This window comes from Pinus tabuliformis, chromosome 3_2, assembly GCF_031772625.1.
Source record: "Pinus tabuliformis cultivar Carrire ecotype Pingquan chromosome 3_2, CPIR1, whole genome shotgun sequence".
In the NCBI taxonomy this organism is placed as follows: Eukaryota; Viridiplantae; Streptophyta; class Pinopsida; order Pinales; family Pinaceae; genus Pinus; species Pinus tabuliformis.
The window spans coordinates 269589454-269609595 of NC_142302.1; positions in this window are offsets into that span (position 1 = coordinate 269589454).

A 20142-nucleotide genomic window follows, 5' to 3' on the forward strand; every position below is an offset into this window, starting at 1 on the left:
AAATTCCGCCTCCTTTTGTACAAAAAGACTGTGAGTGTTTTTATGTGTTTGTGGCGTCATTTATAGTTTTCCTTTGCAAGAGTGAAATAGTCATCCTGTAGCCCTTGATTCAGATCTGTTGATTGTGATCTTAGGAGAGAGTTCATTGGTTGTTTACAGTTGATTATACATTCATTTTTTGCTTTTGGTTTGAGTTTGTCTCTTTTGAGTGTCAAAACAAGTATTCACTTCAAAAATCGTTAAGTGTTGTAATCTCTTCTACCCTTTCTGATTTTGAAAAAGTAAACTTGTTTGTATTTGTCATTTAAAAGCAAATTCAAAGTTGTACAAAAAGCTTTCTTTTTAGGCATCAATATTAAGAGAGCGGAAAAAAAACACCTGCATTGTGCATTTGCATCTTGATAGTTTGCATGCTTGATTTAGGAAAAGTGCATTAGAGTGTGCTGATTGCTCTTTGAGAAAAGATGGTGTCTTTCTTTTCCCTTTGTAGCTAGGATTTTCATTGTTGAAAAGATATAAAAGCTTGCTTATCATCTTTAGACTGCATTTAGGAATTGTATCATACATCTCATGGTGAACCTCAAAAGGCAAACTTCTAAAAACGATCAACCTAAAATAAATTGAATGAACTTAACAATGCTTTGTAACTTAACGCACAACATAGAGGTCTAGGCTAGAGACGTGTTCCGGCGTCGTAAAGCCTGGTGACTGTCGATCTCGCTGATGGTGGGTGATTCCTCCTGAGGGACGATAGCGCCAGTACAGATTGTGCTCCCACGTACCGTCGAGTATATATTGGGAGACCCCTATAGGCATAAAACCTTTATTCTTAGAAGCCGTGTCGGCCGCCCTACTGATCGCAATGCACTGAACAAAACATTCAGGAAGATCGACCGCCCGTACCTTAAAAAGTATTCTGCGGTTTTGCGAAAAGTTTGGCACACCCTCTACCTAGAACTCCAGAGCAGTTCCTTTTGGCCTTTTTCAGACTCTATAACGGAAAAAGTCCATCCGAGCATTTGTCACTTTGGGCTCGTTAAAACATCGAAGGAGACTAGAGTCATCTTTAGCTTTTTCTCGACTCTTTAAAATTGAAAAAGCAAGTTGTGTCTAAAGCGTCGTTAAAATTTATTTTAAACGGAACAATCACCCCTTCTTCCTGCGTTGATCTTTAGGTTGAGAAAATGGAGCATACCAACCAAGGAATTCCCCTTGGTGGAAATCCTAGTCCCTTCTCCTCTTGGGGAGATGTTGGTGCGCCCCATATGGCCACATTGTCGCTTCCAGGACTGACAATTGGCTTGCCGGTCTGGCTCTTCTCAACCAATGTCGTTCAGAACACCACTATTCCTGAATAGTCGAATCAACAGTTAGACCAGACCAGAGTTACCCACCAGCCTTCTACTTCATCTAATTCTTCCTCTCCTCCTTCCTCTTTGCTTGACGGAACTGGTAAAACAAAAAACCAAGTTCCTAAGGAGAAGAAGGAAAAGAAGAAGAAAGAGAAGAAGAAGAAGGAGCCAAAAGCGACTGGGGGAAAACAAGTGTCGTCTGACAAAAATCCACACACAACACTTGCTAGGCCTAAATCGCCATGTGTCATATGCAAGGGATACCACTTCCACAGAGATTGTCCCTGCATCCCTCGGATACTAAGGGACTGGTCTCCCCGTTTGCACAATTCGGTGGCGTCAACCTCTGATAGCCATGTTGACAGCACACCATCAACTAGTGAAAGTGAACCCACAGGACAGAGGGGGAAAGCTAGATTTCCCTGCAAACTGTGTGAAGGCGACCATGCCATCCACCGTTGTCCCTTCTTAGACGAGGCTAAAAGAGTTTTGGAAGATCGCCCGATTTTACGAGCGCAACTTCCTCCTGGATATCAAAAACTCCTGCCAAGTCCTTCACCAGTTGAGAACCCGGCTGGCCCACTCAGGTGGTCAGCCGAAGCACCTATCATTGAGGATGAACCGTCTGAATCCATACCTGACGAAAGTCAAAAGGTTGAGGTGGCAGTTGACCCGGTTTTGCCTTCAGAGGCTCTATCTTCGAATGATACCATCACAAAGGAGAATAAAGACGACACCGTCCAAATTCTCTTCATCAACACAGACTCCGACGAACGAGGGGGAAATTTGCCCATTCCTTTATCGCAGGAAGGAACTTCGTCAGAGTCATACCCGGTCGTCTATTCGGTCCCACCACCAAGCAACCTAGTTGTATCCTTCGACTGGAACCAACTAGGCAGACCCCGGTTACCAGCAAGCATACCATTCAGAATTATCGTTCAAATATACAGAATGGTAATGGCTGGCACCATCATTGATGAGGGGGCATCTGTGAGTATCCTTTCCTCTATTGCTTGGAAAGCGCTTGGTTCGCCAGCACTTTTGCCTGAAATGAGAAATCTGACAGGCTTTGATAAAGGAACCAGTCGACCTTTAGGGATCCTCCCCGATGTGCCTATCACATTGAAAGGGAAGACCGTTCAAATGAACGTGATGGTCATTCAAGGACCCTTGGATTATAACCTACTCCTTGGATGAGACTATATATATTGCATGGGAGCCATCGTCTCCTCACTCTTTAGAGTAATGTGTTTTCCGCACGAAGGAAGAGTGGTCAAGCTCGTGAACCAGCTTTCATTTCCTGGATCACGCATCGCAAATAGTCATATACCATCCCTAAATGGTCTCTTCACGCAAGAAGTGTCTCAACCCACAGTCCGTCCTCCCGATGAGCGCAAGTGATTCGGAAGGATATGACCGGAACCCAGGGGGCATGCGTCCTGGTCTGCTTCGGCAGGAAAACTTTGGGTATAGGGTAGGTTTCCGTGGGAGAATATGACTAGTCTGTACCCCGCCCATGCTGGAAGAGGGTTATTCTAGAATAAGATTCTTTTGTCAAAGTTATGTGAGTTGACAGACGGAGTCTCTCACCTTTGTCTATTTCGGTAGATATCGCCGAAGAAGTGTTTTGTTTGAAAGATTAACGAGACAATCTTTGGGTAGCCTGAAAGAGGTAGGTCTCTCCCGGTAAAACAAATGTTTTATTGGACTAAGAAGGGGTAACCTTGAAATCGTACTTTATGCCTGGGGGCATGCAAACCTTTTGGAGTGCAAGCAAGGGGCGGCTATTTTATTTTTTAAATTTTTAGGTCCTCCCTTTAAACCTATAGGTCTAACCCTTTAAACTCGTAGGATTAGTCGTTTCCGAACTTGCATAACGAAAGGATCCAGAGCAAAGCTTTGTAAGAACTAAGCTCCATAAAAAATAGCATCTTCAATGAGACATTCTTATCATATGACTGGGTTAATCGAGCAGTTTTAGCACACAATTCATGCTCGTTAAAAAATAAACGCAAGATCCGAGCAGTTTTAGCACATAGTTCATGCTCGTTAAAAAATAAACATAAGATTGAGCAGTGTTTTTCAGCGTTTAAGATCGTTAAAAAATGAACTATCTTCCGGTAAATAACCACTGTGAATGTAACATTATCAGCCATTAAAGCCTTGGTCGTGTTTGCACCATCACCTCCACTTTTCCATTGGCTGATCGTTCACCTCCATATGATTGTTTACCCATTTTGAGGAACAGCTGCGAAGAGTGATTTCACTAGCCATCCTTGTGACACTGCCGTGATTGGAAAATTCCAACCCGTACCTGGAATCAGCTGCTAACCCGTTTTATCACTCGTTCTCAAAAGACGAGTCTTCTTTAAGCTCTTTTCATCTGACTCGTAAAATGTGAAAAAATTGCCGAGTTTTGGCCTTCCAGCTCGATAAAGTGACCGGAAGAGCTATCCCTCCTCTAGATTTTAATCTTTTTGAACCTGAGGGATTATTGCCAAAAAGATCGAGCGCTTGTTTTGTTCGGCTCGTTAAAACTATCGAAAACTCATCCCTTCTGTATTTTTTTATACTTTTTCGGACTTAAGGGATTAGATGACGAAAAAGGACTTTCGGAGTTGACTTTACGTACCTTTTCAGACTCTCTAAAAATGAAAAGGACCGAGTTATCTTTGTCGTTAGACTCGTTAAAAGCATTAAATAGCGACAAACTTGTATTTAGACGAGGACGAGTTTCACTATCGCTAGGCTCGTTAAAACATAGCGATGGGCTTGCCCGAAGGGCAAGTTATAGAACAAGCATATGTTATCCTCCTCAAGCTTGACAAAAATAAAGAGGTACTGGTCAGAAATTACTGGGGAAAAATTGGGAGAAACTCAAGAAAACTTTGATGGTAGCAAGTCGCTCTTGAACATGACACTTTTCCTCCGTACCACAGTCGGGTTGGGTTGTTTCATTCACCGGTCACATCACCATGGTCTCGCCATACCATCCATATTTGGGGTAATGCTACCGATCCATCGCATAAGTGTTGCCACATGTTCAAGAGAAGTCATTCAGAGAAGTCAACCGTGTCCCATCCACTGCCATACATTATCCTTCATCCTTTCATGACCGCCACCCTGAATCATATGTCATCAGATCGTTTTCACCTCCATCAAAATCATTTGCTCCGTTCCGTGTCACTGATGTGGGATACATTAAGACCCTCCTTTGACGGATCGCTTCTTGTCGACATCAGCTCATTATCCAAGAAGTTGATCTAGGAACAACCCCTTCAGTACTTTGAAGCTTGCATGCCTTAATGGCAAGTTTCTCACTTCCGGCGACAGGTATACATCAATGACCTTCGACCGAAAGATTTTGCGTGGTGTTCGACGCCAAGTCCTTTATTCACACCACGTGAATTGTACTGCAGTACCTTGAGGGTCATTATCATTATCGGTGATTCCTCTCGCGCTTGTTAACGGTTTACCTCATTGACCGGTAATCAAGCGATGCCTTTCCATGTTCGACTTCAGAACATTTCTCACATGGATCGACTTGTACTTAGAGTGAAGATCGAACGAGTTTGAAGACCCCGGATCTAGTTTCATCCATCCGGGCTGTGATATATATTCAGGAAAGATAAAGACATTGACATGTACATCATTGCAGCAGATAATCATCCTACCCAAAGGATGATAATTTCATCAAAATTATCAGTCTACCATCAGACGATTGTCTGTTCTATGTACAGAAAAATGAATTTATAAAGCTGAGCATGGGAATGCCCGCCTCAGCTAGATCATGAAAGCAGTGTGAATAATAATGTATTGTATTGTATCTTATTACAGGTCTCCTCCCAGCATTGAATGAACTTCAGATCCTCCTAATAAAGCATTTCACCCGATAAACGGCCTCATACTTTAGGGGGTAACTGTTATAGACATTTTTGTGACTTACAGCATTGAGTATGAAATGTCCATAATCCAAGGGATCCAAAGTCCCTAAACATGTTGTTCCTACCCCTAGAGGAACAAGGCTAACAAACCACAGCAATTCACAGAAGTTCTCCACCAGAAACTGCTCAAAAACAAGTCAATTCAGGATCAATTCAGAGGCTCCACTAGTTGTCTGCGCTGAAATGCAGAGATTGCACTGGCTAGGTGCACTGCGACGCAGGTAGAAGCACTACCAGGGTGCGCTGAGCGGGAAGTGACAAATGGCAAGGTCATTCAACGAGGTCGAAAGACCCTGGAAGCTTCCAGAATCTTCTCCAATGACACTTGCCTCAAGGAATTCGACTAGTGATGAGTAAGAGGCTCTTAGTCTCCAAGTGGAAGCAAGAACTGACAGAGGGAGAGGACACTAGTCAGATCTCAAGCTGACTCATCCTCTCTCCAAACATATATATATGGATCTCTCCTCCATGAGATCTAGAGGCTGGAATTTTGTTATTGCAAAGAATTGTTGTTGGTTTGAGATTGGAATCATTGGGTGCTTAATGCTTTGAAGGAAGGTGAAGATAGGAATTTCATTTGCTGGGAAGGAGATGCTGGATTGGAGCCCTCTGGGTTGTATCTCTTCCTGAACCTTGTTATTCATCAATAAAGCTATCTTGGTTTCTCCTATATGCTGATGTATCTTTGATGTATGATTGCATTAGTGTATTTAGTTTATTTCTAATCCTGAACTAGTTATGAATATGAATCTATGTCTTTGTGTAGTGTTCTCTTCTTGTGATCTTGCAGGGACCTATTGAAGCTGGGCGAGCGAGAAGGCAAGTAGCTGGGAACTCTCAAAGAGAAGAGAAACCGGATCGAGGGACAAATGGAAGACACCGGTTAGTCCATCCATCTCTCTTCATTCTTAATTCATAAAGGAAGAATACTAGAATAGCTGTTTCTGTTTGTTGCTAAGGCATTGTCACACCTTAGGTGGATAGGATCGTCCTGCATAGGCATTTTTCCCCACAACACATGGATATCAATGCTTCACATGTGGGTATCATTATGTCCCTCTGTGTTGTCTAGGTAAATCCTCTCTGTGGACAAAGATGATCCATCTACCCAAATGAGTGAGACTAGCAACCTATGTGACAATCTACAAGGACAATTTCCTAAATTACAATCGAAATGAGAGAAGAGGAAGATGGACTACCTCGTTCTGATGCTATACATAATCCTTCGTTGAAGACCTCAAATTGCTTGCACCTCAATCTCAGCTCTACTGCTTAGAGCATTTGAATTCTTGCACAAGAGATCAAAGACACAATGAAGCATACAAGTCAAACTAGCATAATAGAAATTAATCCACATAATAGATCAAGGAGCATTAAGATAAGTGATACATTAACACAAAAATTTATGGAAAGTGAACCAATAGTTGTATATATTAATGAAATAAAGGAGGAAGCATACAACCAAGCCTTGATGTCAATAATCTCTCCTTAAGTGAATGTCCAAGTCCAAGCTCAAGCTCTCTAAGCACTCCTTCTCCAAGCCAAATGAATAGCATGGAGGCACTATCTCATCATAAGGGTGAAAATAGCCAAAGACCAACCATTTGGGAATGGGAGAGGGAGTTAGGATCTATCCAAACATAAGGGAAGGCCCTCATCTCAAGGAGGTAACTCATAGGGATAAGATCAAAGGGAAAAATTGGGAGAATTTGACCACATCCACAATGAAAAACCTCCAGCTCGTCGTTCTGGAAGCCTCTAGATCACGAAGCTTCTTGTCCTCTTTGGGAAAACTTTCCTTTTAGGGATCAATGTGGGTATCCAATAAAAAAGTGTGCTAGCATCACAAGGCTAGTATAGTGCAACTAGTGATTAGCACGATTTGTCAGTGTTAGGGTCGCACTGATCCTGAAATTAGGGTTTTAGAGCTCACTTCTTCAGGGAAGGCTCAAGGCATGTTTCCATCAATGTTTTAGGGAGGATCTGAGCTACATATCAATATTGGTACATTGCATGATTTCCAAGTTTTAGGAATTTTAGGGTATGACACAGGGAAGTGCAGGAGGTGTGACAAAATATTGTATAACAGATGCCCCCTAAAACATGAAGGTAGAACAAAGAGTGATCGTTGAGATGCTTTGCGAGCTTTTGAAAGCAAGAGAACAAATATTGTTAGGATACCTACAAATCAAGGATGCATATACATATACATATATGATATCAAAACATGAATCCACAGTATGGACACAATCATCTAGATAGAAAGGACTATGTCAAAAGATCCACGGCATGGGCGTAGCAATCTGAATGAAAATGATCATTTGTAAATCTAAGATCCAAGGTATGGATGCAACCACCCGTCGATATGGAAGGATCATCATCATCATAAATACAAAGTCCCATGGTATGGTCACAACCATCCATATAGTAGAAACATGTGTACAATCATGAACAATACATAGCTCCATACAACCTGAGTCATATCAAATAAGACTCAGGGTCTTACACTCCATCCCAACCCAATTAAAGTATGAATTCTAACATGAGAATGAATGTGTTGAAGTTGAACATGATAGAAAACCACCTAATTACTGGCCAATGATGTGGATCATTAACAAGCACGAGAAGAACCACCGATAATGAAAATGGACCTCAAGGTATGATAGTACAATCTGTGAATGTGAAAATGAAGCTGAAGTCGAACACTCGTCAGATGTGAAGAACTTTCCATTAAGGCATGCAAGCTCTAAGGTACTAAAAGGGAGTTTCTAAGCCATCTTCCTAGATAATGAGCTGAAGTCAACAGGAAGTGACCCATCGAAAGAGGGTCATGATGATTCCGTCGTCATTGAAACAAAAAAAGGAATAAAGTGGAATGAATGAGTAGGATCCAAGACTGTAGCAAAGGGTCAGACAATGTATAGGTAATGAACTGTAGATAGAAATTCTCTTGAACATCAGCGACATGACTCTATAGTGTGGTAGCATTTGACTCAACATAAGACCAAGGGTCATGATGACAAAATGCAATAGTCAGATGAGAGGCAAAATGGATCACCCAAACCTGTAAGGATAAGTGACTGAGTGAGGATATCCCAAACCCAACACGAGAAACAGATGAGTGTCATGTTCAAGAGCGACATGCCCCCTACACAAGAGATGTACCACTTTCATTTTCCCAACTATTTATAGTGAGTACCCCAATTATTTTTATCACAAGCTTGAAGGGGATATCATATGCTTGTTGTATAAGTTCATTCTTCGAATGAATCCATCCCAGTAAGTTTTAAGAGTCCTAAGAAGGAGAAACTCGATCTCGTCATGGCGATAATTCTTTCTTCGTTTAATTTTTGATGAGTCCAACAAAAGAATAACTTAGTATCTTTTTCATATTTAGAGAGTTTGAAAAAGAGACAAAAAAGAAAACTCCATCATGTCCATTTTCGTAATTTGTCTTCCGAACTCGAAAAGGTAGAAAACAGTATTCGAGAGAATCTCTTAACCATTTCGACCAAGGCGTACCTTTTTCGTAAATAGTCAATCCCAGCCTGAAAAGAGGGTAAACATATACTGAGATGACATCAATTCATTTAATTTAATGAGTTCACAAGGACAAGTACTCAACAATCTTTTCATATTTAGAGAGTCATAAAAGAGCTTAAATATGACTCTAGGGGGGTTCTTTTTTCATTTATTTTTAACGAGTCGAAAAAAGGGATAAAACAAAAACTCATTGAATCAGTAAAAAATGATCATTGTAACCACCGAAAAGAACCTATAATTGCACAAAGAAGACCACCCATCACTGATATTGAGGAAAATAATAAAATATTGGTAAAAATGTATTTTAAAACTTATAAATAGACTAAAAGGAAATTTTCTTTTACCATTTTCACTTGGAGTAAATTGGAGAGCACATTTTACCCCATTTTATTCGATTTTTTAAGCAATCAGTGTGGGAGATCCAGGGCGCCATTTCATGAACCATCAGCTGCAGGTAAGAGCTCTATCTTTTCTCTTGCTTATTAGTTTACTTTCATGCTGTTTCTTAGGGTTTTTATCATCCAAAAGATGGAATTTAAAAATTTTGAATCAGGGGCGATCAGTGTGGGTTTATCATCGGATCTGCGTTGATCGTCCCTAAGCTCGAAAGTCTCTCGCGCTGCCAATGTGAGACTAATTAAAATAGTCATGTTAGGCACAAGGCAAAAAAATTGAAGAGAAATCTTCTCTTTTGAGCAAATTTTTCGAGTTTTTTCCCATTAAAAATCATTTAATCATTGTTAATGGTTGTTTTGCAGGAGATTTTGACAACATGGTCATTGAATGGAAGGAAAGAGGCCATGAGGTAGAATATCACCAGGTTGTCCAAGATGTTGAATGTGTCAATGCTTTGAGGACCTATGGGCTATTGAAATTATTTTGAATCGTAGGACTCAGAGCCTAAAATGAGCTACTACACTATTTGATCAGTTTATGGGATGTCGATTGGGAGATCTTCCTCATTGGAGACCAAGAATTGGAGCTGGAAGTTGCAGACATTTACTTCATTAGTGGATTGTCCATAAGAGGGGAATGGGTTCAAATATCCATATCTCGTGCTGGAGGTGAGAGCATCAATGCCCTAATCAAAAGGTATTGTCCTTGTGCAAAGAAAACATTGAGTGGGAAGGTGAAGATACTGACTATTGAAAATATTACCTTGAGGACAATTCTACACACCATGGCTTGTATAGCTAGATCGCAGGCTTTACATGAGATTTTGAAATCTTAATTCTAGTATGTGGTAGACTTCCTTACTCCAACAATGTTCAACTAGTGTGAGGGGTTATTTGTAAACATGAAGAGGCAACTGACCAAAGGAAAGCGGGGAAACTTGAAGTAGTTCAGCGTTGGTTTGATTTTGGTCACTTTCTTTTTGGAGTGCGTGTCCCTATTTTGGTATCAGTGTACATAGGTGTCGGATCTTGCTCCACAAGATTAGAGGCTTCTCAGATGTAGTGAGCTCATGCCTTGTGGAGGAGGGAGACAGGGGATGCATCTCCCTCCTTAGTTCTTCAGTTGGTTGTGCCGATAACTGATCGTTGTGGATGACTATGCCTATGCAGGTACAAACTTCAAATGGGATCCAGATCTGCTTCTACCACTAGGTGAACATTGGACTAATGTAGGTAAAACGTTTTTTTGGAATTTTTTCGGGATTTATGAGTTTTTTATTAAAGTGTATCTGAGAGTTTACTTGTGATGAATGTGCAGATGTAGGGTCAGAAAGGCCTCCTAGCATGTCACCAATAGCACAACGATTAGCACGTCAGATAGAAGATGCTCCATACAAGGAAGGAGAAGATCCTATGGTAGAGGTAGAATGAAATTTGGAAGTGATCACCCAAGGGATTCCAGAGTATGCAACCATAGATGACGTGCCACTGCGATACCAGAGGCATACAATATGAGTGTCTGTGAGATTGCGCTTATTTTTAGGTCGAGTGATCAAAGTGGTATCATGCTATCGAGAGCAACATGTGGGCGAATAACCTTTCTAGTCATGTGTTTTGCACTGTTGTAGGATTTGAGAGCCATGTGTCCTGAAACACTTTATTTTTTGAGATTTTGATGAACAAACTTTGACAAAAACGATATATATATATATATATATATATATATATATATATATATATATATATATATATATATATATATATATATATATATATATATATATATATATATATATATATATATATATATATATATATAGATATGCAGGTTTGATCTTCTACTTATGTGTTCATGTGTCATGATGATATGATCAGTTTTATAAATTACGCAAATATCTATCAAGAACATAATCTGCTAATGCATCTATTAGTGTATTCAAATTTCGTGGAATGTGTTGATATGTGATATGATCAAAATTTCTTTCCAGTAAACGAACACGTAGATACATATGCAAAAATTGTGGATTTCTTAATGAATAATGGCTATTCAAGTGTAACACAATGAGTTGTGAATCTAACTTAACAACTAAATTTCTAATTCCAAGAGCAACTGCTTCTAACAACAATTCAAGAACTGCATTGCATTCAGTAATATTATTAGTTGTTCGTCCCAGGCAAATACTTTATAAATCGATCAACTCACCATTAGGGGAAAACAGTGCCCAAGATGCAAAGATAAGTTCCATGTGCTATGATAAGAACCATCAACAAAACCAACATAATGGTTTGACAACATCTGCAAACCGAGTGGAACACAAGGTAAGCAGAAGGAACATGTCTACAAAGAAAACAATCACACCAAAAAATCAAAATTGCACACCAATGAATATACCCACTAATGTACAAAAGTAATTACACGGAACTCACACATAATACTTTTTCAAATAAATACCATTGTGGGGTTGTGATAATGCATTACCTTCATAGTCAACTAGCCCATAGGCACATTTTTGCAAGACACGTTTAACGATATATGGCCCATGCCACATAGGTTTGAACTTCCCAGCTCCCAACTTATCATTGGCTTGGTCAAACAACAAGACCAAATCACCTTAAATGAAAATGCGTGGAGAAATAGTTTGATCAAAATGAGCCTTAACTCATTTTTTTTGTGCCTCGATCACCATCACAGCAATATGTCAGGTCTCATCCAGGGAAAATTTTAAGGATGGAAAATTATCTTGAAGTTTAAAAACATTGGCGAATCTCACTAGACTCTAATATGCAAAATATTAAATGTTTATTGATATATTTGTAAATTTATTCAAATTTATAATGATTTTATATATAGTCTCTATCTAATGTTGGCGATTTTTAAGGTAAAATAATTTTATATTGTAAAATTTAGGTGAATCATTTTTAGAAACAACAGAAGCTGGCAAATATGTTTTTTGGAAAAACCATGGAAAATTAGCCCACCTGCAAATATTAGCCCTTAAAATTTTCCATGGTCTCATCAAGTCTCTCAATATAAAGTAACCATTCCTCTTCAGGTGAGGTATTGGGGAGTATCTCGATAGCTAATTTTAATGAAGGAATTTCACACTCGATCAGAAGTGTCGTCTCTAAACCATAAACCAGCTGGAATGGAGTGAAACCAATGGTTGTCTTAGCTAAAGTCCGGTAAGACCAAAGAGTTGAGAATAACATGAGATTCCAGTCCTTTTTATGCTTCCCAATGGTTCGTTGAAGCATAGTAATCAAAACTTTGTTAATTGCTTCAACTTGGCCATTGGCCTATGGATAGTAAGGAGTTGAGCTATCATGGAAAATACCCAACTGTGCAGTTAGCTCTGCCATCATGTAATGATGAAAATGTGATCTGTGATCAGTGAAAATGGCTTGAGGGATGCCAAAACGGGCTATGACATGGTCAAAGAGGAACTAAGCAATAGTGATACCGTCAGCATTATATGTAGGCATTGCCTCGACCCATTTAGTGAAGTATTCGATGACGACGACAATATAACCATGCCCCCTGGCCGAGTGAGGGTTACATGTCATGAAATCTATGCCCCATTTAGCAAATGGGCCAACGGTAATGACTGGGTGTAAGGGTGTTGGCGGGGCGTGCTGTTTATAGTTATAAATCTGACATTCATGGAACTTTTGAACAACCAAAATAAAATCTTTGAAGATAGAAGGCTATAAATAACTAAAGCAAAGGATCTTCTGAGAAGTGGCATCGCCTGACATGTGACCACCACATGGCCCAGAGTGGCAGTCATTCAAGACTTGTTCAACCTCTTCAAGTGTTAGACATATGCGAAGAACAGAATCAACATCGACTCGGTACAACATATCACTAATAATTTGATAAGGTTGAGACTGATGCCGGATGTGGCATCGGTCAGATCGAGACAACTCAGATAAGAAAGTTTGGGTCTGAAGATAAAAAATGATATCTCCGTACCACGGGTCAATAGTGCTAATAAGAAACAAAGTTTCATCAGGAATATGCTCAGTAAAATTAGTGGAGGTGTTTCTGGAAGGAAGGGCGCAGATCAATTCAACAAAAATGAGTGATTTCTTTGATTTGGTAGCAATAAACTCCAATTCAAACTCTTGCAGAATAAAAATGCATTTAGAGTATTTTCCCCAAGCAATTGACGAGTCAAAATATAAGTCATGGGGTTACAGTTAGAAATCACTGCGGTCTTCCGTAGAAGAATGTAATGGCAAAATCGTTGAACAACATGGATTGCCACGAAGGCAAGTTCCTCGACATGAGAATATCTAGTTTCAGTGTCAATGAGATTTCGACTCAAATAATAAACCACATGTTCATTTCCATCATCATCATCCTGTACCAATACCATAGCAATGGTATTTTCATTTGTGGCCAAGTATAAGAAATAATCGCGATGATAGTCAGGGAGATGCAATAAAGGAGCACTGATGAGAGTTTGCTTTAGAGAATTAAAATATTTTTGAGAAATTTCATCCCAAATGAATGGGATCCCCTTTTTGAGCAAGCGAGTAAATCCTTTGGCAAGCTCAACGTAATTCGGGACAAAGTGACGAAGGAAATTATCCTTTCCTTACAAACTCTGCAATTGGTGTAGTGATGAAGGAGGGGGTAAATTTACAATAGCCTCAAGTTTTAGAGGATCGATTTGGATACATTCTTTGGACACAACAAAACCTAAGAGCTAACTAGATTCTACGTAGAAGACACATTTATGTGGATTGAGACAAATATTATAGTGTCGACAACGTAGAAAGATTGCTCGAAGGTGGTCTGGATGGTCACGGTGCTTAGAAGAATGAGTTGGTAAGTCATCTAGATAAGGTTGAAAAATGTGTTTAATATCATGAAATGCATATGACATTTTTCTCTAAAAGGTAGCACCAATGTTTTTGAGACTAAAAAGGAGGTTTTTATAAGAGAAAGTCCCCCATGGATAGATGAAATTTGTCTTATGTTGATCAACAGATACTATGTTAATCTGGTTGTAACCAGAAAAACCATCCATAAAAGAGAAGATCTCACTCCTAGTGCACTCATCAATGATTTGATCAATAAACGAAGCGGGATAGTTATCTTTCAGGAATGCGTGATTGATGTCATGGTAATCAACACAAACTCGGGTTGTTACCTACTTTTTAGTAACAATGTACAATATTAGAGACCCAATCTGTCAATGGGATAGGGTAAATAAATCCAGCCTTTAGAAGTTTTTCAACTTCTCCCTTAATAGCAGCGGCCTTCCTGGGATGCATAGGACGAAGTCGTTGGTGAATGGGCTTCGCATTAGGATACTTGGGTATTTCATGCACCACAACAGCTAGATCAATATTAGGCATTTCCTGATATGACCAAGACCCTGAGCTCATAAGTAGAATGGGAAACCCCAATGTGAATGTTCTCAACAATTCCAGGTTTAATGGAAATGTCTATTGGCAGGTTGCCGTAATATTTCCCATACTGCCCTTAAACAAAACTTCATGCACCAAAACAGGTGTTTGAAGTGGGTGTGTCAGGTCATGAGAAACAAAAGCTTCGAGACACAAAGGAATCTCACTTAGACTCGAAAGAAATGAGGAACAATGATGGACATCATTCAAAGGAGTTTCGTTAAGAGACATAACCTCAACAATACTCTCATTGGTGGGGAATATCTTGTTCAAAGGATCCGGAGAATCCCAAGAACCAAGCCAAGGAGATTGTGAATAAGTATCCAAGTACATACTAAGAAACATTGGCTTTTTGAAGCAGCCACAGAAGCCGAAACAATTTCATGATAAGCTTGTTCCAAAGGACTTAGTGGCATAGCATCACTGAAGGAATCAACTTGATCCGGAGAAGGAATAATCCACAGGTCTGTAGAAACATAGATCATGTCGATCAAGGTGACATGTGGAGGTGCAAGATAAAAAGTTCCCATTAAAGTACAATCTTTGAAAAGAACTGCCCCCATGCTCTCATATGGAATATCGGTATTTCCCACATATGGGACATTGCCATTCGAGGCACCAGAAGAGAAAAAGGACAATTGATCAACAGTGAAAATTTTTCCTTCATGAGGAAAAAAGAGCACCCAGAACAAAGAGGAAACCACACAAAACATGGCATGGGTCCAACTTCACCCATGTAGAAGGTTGTAATTAAGATTTGCGTCTACAAATTACACTTCTAGATCGATAATATTTCCTTCCAAAGTGATGGGAAAACTTGTGATAATACCATAAGGACGGGAGCCTCTACCATCAAAGGCCTCCAAGTTGTTTGGGGATTAGTTAAGAGGTGGAGAACCAATAGCTTTCCAACACAAAACAAACATTATGCAGGCAGAATCACCTTCATCAATGATAGTATGATGGATCATCTTTCCTTTTATAATGACTTGAATAAAAAATTCAATCTGATGAGGAAGCCCAGGAACATGGTTTTCAAGATCGAAATTATTAAAGCTTGAATTAGTAGGATCGATGCCTCCTATAGCAGACAATAATGATTTCTGCTGCATTACACATGTTTGGAGAACTTCCAAAGTAGACATTGCCGAAGGTGCTTGGGCTAAATCTTCAACAATATTGTAATGTTGAGCATCTCTAGCATTCAGATTATATGATGGCTTTCGGAGCACACCTTTGGGAGGTGGTCAGATAACGGATTCATTATTAGGTCTCTCAATATGGAGAGGACCAGAACTAGGTGGAGTGGAAGTAGAAGGTATATTTGTGGCTTCTTTTTCCATCGTCTGCTTTTGAGGGGTTTGATAATCTTTCGATCAAGTGGCTACAGAGATAGGTAATGAACCCATCATCATGTAAACATGATAACTAGATGAGGCAGAGGGTTGTTGTTAGTCTACCAACTGATCCTGCTGAGATGGGAATGGCTCTTTCAAAATAGTCGGGGTCCCTTTCAATAAATGACTAACTTCGGCATGTCGAGGACAATCCTTGGTATAATGATCTTCCTCACAAATGAGGAAAGGATATTTTGGCTTTCATTTGGAGGCATCACTAGCAGATGAATTAGGAGGATCATGTTTTGGGGTATCATATTTTTCTTTACCTTTACCCTTCTTCTTACCTTTCAAGACTTTATCTATCATGGTAGACTCAATAGCATTGATGTTGGAGGTTTTACCAGGATTCCATGGGCTTTTTGAAGGATGAGGAGAATTAGTATTCGAAACAGATATTTTCTTCGAAGAAGCTTTGGTGGAAGTTTGGGATATTGATCCAATTATACCATCAACAGGTGGTACATTAGGAGACTTTGAAGATTTCGGATTTGAAGATGTCCTTGGAGCATTAGGAAACATTTCATATAGTGTGCCAGATTGGGAATAGACCAAATCCAAATGCTGGGCATAGGCAATAGCCTAGTCCTCAGTAACACAGCTGCCCATTGATATATCTTTAGGGATTTTTTTTACGAATGACTTGGTGAACCATTCAGTTAACAACTCATCAAGTATTTCAAATTCGAGGCGACATCGACGTCTCCATTCATGGATATGTTCAGAGATATGGGTTGTCGTATCCTGCTTCAAAGATGTAAGAAAATGAGTGTCAGTTTCATAACGAATTGGAAACTAGAAGTGGGTGAGGAAGGCCATAACCAAAGAGTTGAAGTTTGCATAGGTACCTCGAGGCAACTCTACATACCACATTGCGGCAACACCTGCTAAGGGTCGATGAAAGAGGTTGAGATGAATAGAATCATCAACATAAGAATTGGAAGAACACCATAACTGATATCTCATCACATGGGCTTGAGGGTCCTCTTTAGATTTTCCTTCAAATTTGGTGCAATCGCTTGAAATTTTAGTGGGAATTGGAGGTTAATAAGGTGAACGAAGAATTGGATCATTGGTAAGCCTTGAGACATCGGGCAGTTCCAATGTAGCTAAAAATGGAAATTACGGGTTAAAAGGCATATAAGGCCTTTGATAAGGGCCATTCTGTAGGTTCCAACCTTGTCGGTAAGGATTCTTCCCCCAAAGTGGATGATTTTGACCATAGGGGGTTTGATTTTTCCCCTACGAATGGGTACCTTGACCATAAGGTGGATTCTATCTAGGGTAGGGTTGATATTGACCTGCCATAGGCCATTGGTAACCATAAGGAGGATAAACATTATGTGTAGAATATGGATTGTGAGGTTGTTGCACCTATTGACCCTAGAAATAAAGTTGTTGTCCCTACTGCTGCAGGGGCTAGCCTTGTACCTGCAAGGTTTGGCCTTGTTGATATATAGGTTGAGCTTGTTGGTGCAAGGGTTGACCTTGTTGCTACAAGGATTGGCCTTTGTAGATTCAAGGGTTGGTTGGGTTGTTTAACAAACTACATTTGCTATTGCAAAGGTTTTTGAAACTGCTGCAAAGTTTTCCCTTGCTGCTGCAAATTTTTCGCTTAGATAGTTCCTTGAGGGATTCCCTATGGGTATTGGTAAGTTCCAAATGATATTTGACCATATGTACTAGGAATAGAATTTTGGCGAGGTTGCACATGAGGACCAACTTGTGGAATATAAGGTGTATTTTGTAGTGCTTCTAAACCATATGGAACATAAGACTATTGGAGGGGTATCTGGTCCATATAGGGTTGTTGATACTGGATATTACCTGCCCCAGATGGACCAACAATATTAGGAATACCACTAGGATTAGGTTGATTTACTCCAACCATGTGCGGTTGTGATCCACTCACATGGGTTCCACCTGACACAAAAGGAATATTTGAATATTGGCCCCCAGGTTGTGAATAAGGCGGTGGTAAATTATGTCCACTTGATGGTGTTGGAAATAATATTGAGAGGGGGGGGGGGGGGGGGTGAATCAGTATTATCAGATCAGTTAAAATTTTTCAATTTCATACTCAGATTCATACACGCAGCTTCAGTTAAGGATATCAGCGTATATACGCAACTTCGTTAAGGGCAACTAGCGTACATGCAGTAATCTTATGATTCAGTTAGCTTATCTTCAGTAAATGCATCAGAACATTATTAACCATATTAACAGTAAACAGGTGCAGTATAACAGAACAGATCATCACACATAAGGCACACACATGAACACCATGATATAAGGTGGAAACCCAATGTGGGTGAAAACCACCTGCTGCAATTTGTTTCTATCTTCCTTTAATAAGAAACTTCTTTTACAATGTACTGGTGCAGTCCTTTACCAGCACGCAGGCTACAACCTGCAGAGGGCTACAACCCTCTTAGCTCTTGTACTAGCCGATCCATTTACTAGTACGTAGGTGCCTGCCTACAGAATGCTCCAACCTTTAGTCGTTTTCCAGCTGCTACTGGAAGGGAGCTACAACCCCCTGGCTCTTGTACTGGCTGATATGTTCACCAGTACGTAGGTGCCGGCCTACGATCTTTCGGGACCACGTTTCATACATTTTCATACTGGATCCATGAAACTATCACCATTGTAGTACAACCTGCATCATCAATCTCTAAATCACCCAATACTGAATCACTGAAACCCTGTCAACAACAACCAGACAACATAACAACAACCAGATCCAACTCCATCTTCAAATATCATACTCCACATTGTATACGCTACTTCGACGAACCCAACCTGCGTGTATACTCTCTTTCACCAAAACCAACCCGCGTACAGATATGCAAATTCTAACTTATAACTCCGCAGCTATATCAGACATCAAAGCATACCTAGATCATAACAATAACCATGCGTCAATAGATCTGGTCTATCCACAGTCATACCATATGAAGATAATCATTCCAAGCCTTGAGATCTCGTTCCATCATTCATCATCCTCCACATGAGTGAAACCTTGGTTCAGATCACCAACCCATAACTAGCACTTGGATCTCACACTTCCTCAGATCTTCATCACTCACACACTCTTGCTCCCTCAACTGGCCTAATGATCTTCTCCTTATATAGGTTTAGGCCCTTCACAATACCACGGTCCAAAACCATAGTAACACAATACCATCAACTTCAAAACTAGGGATCAACACGTCCGTCGAGACACCATGGTCCAAAACCATAGGCACAACTTCCAAGGACTAACCGCCATGGACCAAAGGTAAGTTTTCCACATGTACGCGCTTTTAGTGAAGCCAACCTGCATGTACACGCCGATTTTCCTTAATGAACCTGTGTATATCTCTTTCTTGTCCTACTGTACTGAGATCTGTCCTCTGATCAAGTTTCCATCACTTGTACCTGTCTCTGAGTGAGTTGCCATCAAGGACAACACTTGTATCATAATGCCAACAATCTCCCCCTTTGGACTTGATGGCAACCACCACACCAAGTCACTCTCCCCCTTTGACATCAAGGGAAAAGGGCGGTCCAAGATATTCTCTTCTTTGGTATACCTTCTGTTGTCCATACTCCCCTGAGTACCTGCTGAAATCTCCAAATGTGCTCCCCCTTTGTGTATGCCAAAGTGTACCAATCTATCCATCCTACTCTTGCTGAATTGTGTTGTTCATGCTCCCCTTGACTGTAGGCAAGATCTGCAAAAGATGTTCTTCAAGAAGAACAAAGACTTATACATCATAGAAGACCTTCCTATCACCAAAAGACTCAATACATACATTCATCACCCAACCTAGTGGGGATATACCAATATTGACTCATCCACCTAACCATGTGGAGATACATTAAGAGTTTACTCATGATAAGACATGAACATTACATCATTCATCCCAGGCATAGTGGGGAAACCAACATAGGCCGTTACATGACCTTGACATCATAAAAGAGATATCACAAAAGAGATACATGACAAGACTTATGAAAACCACCAGCAGCATCATGATCTGTACCATAAGCATCAGCCTGCAATACCATTCCTTTGATCAAACAGCAAGATGTATCATTTAGCTTCATA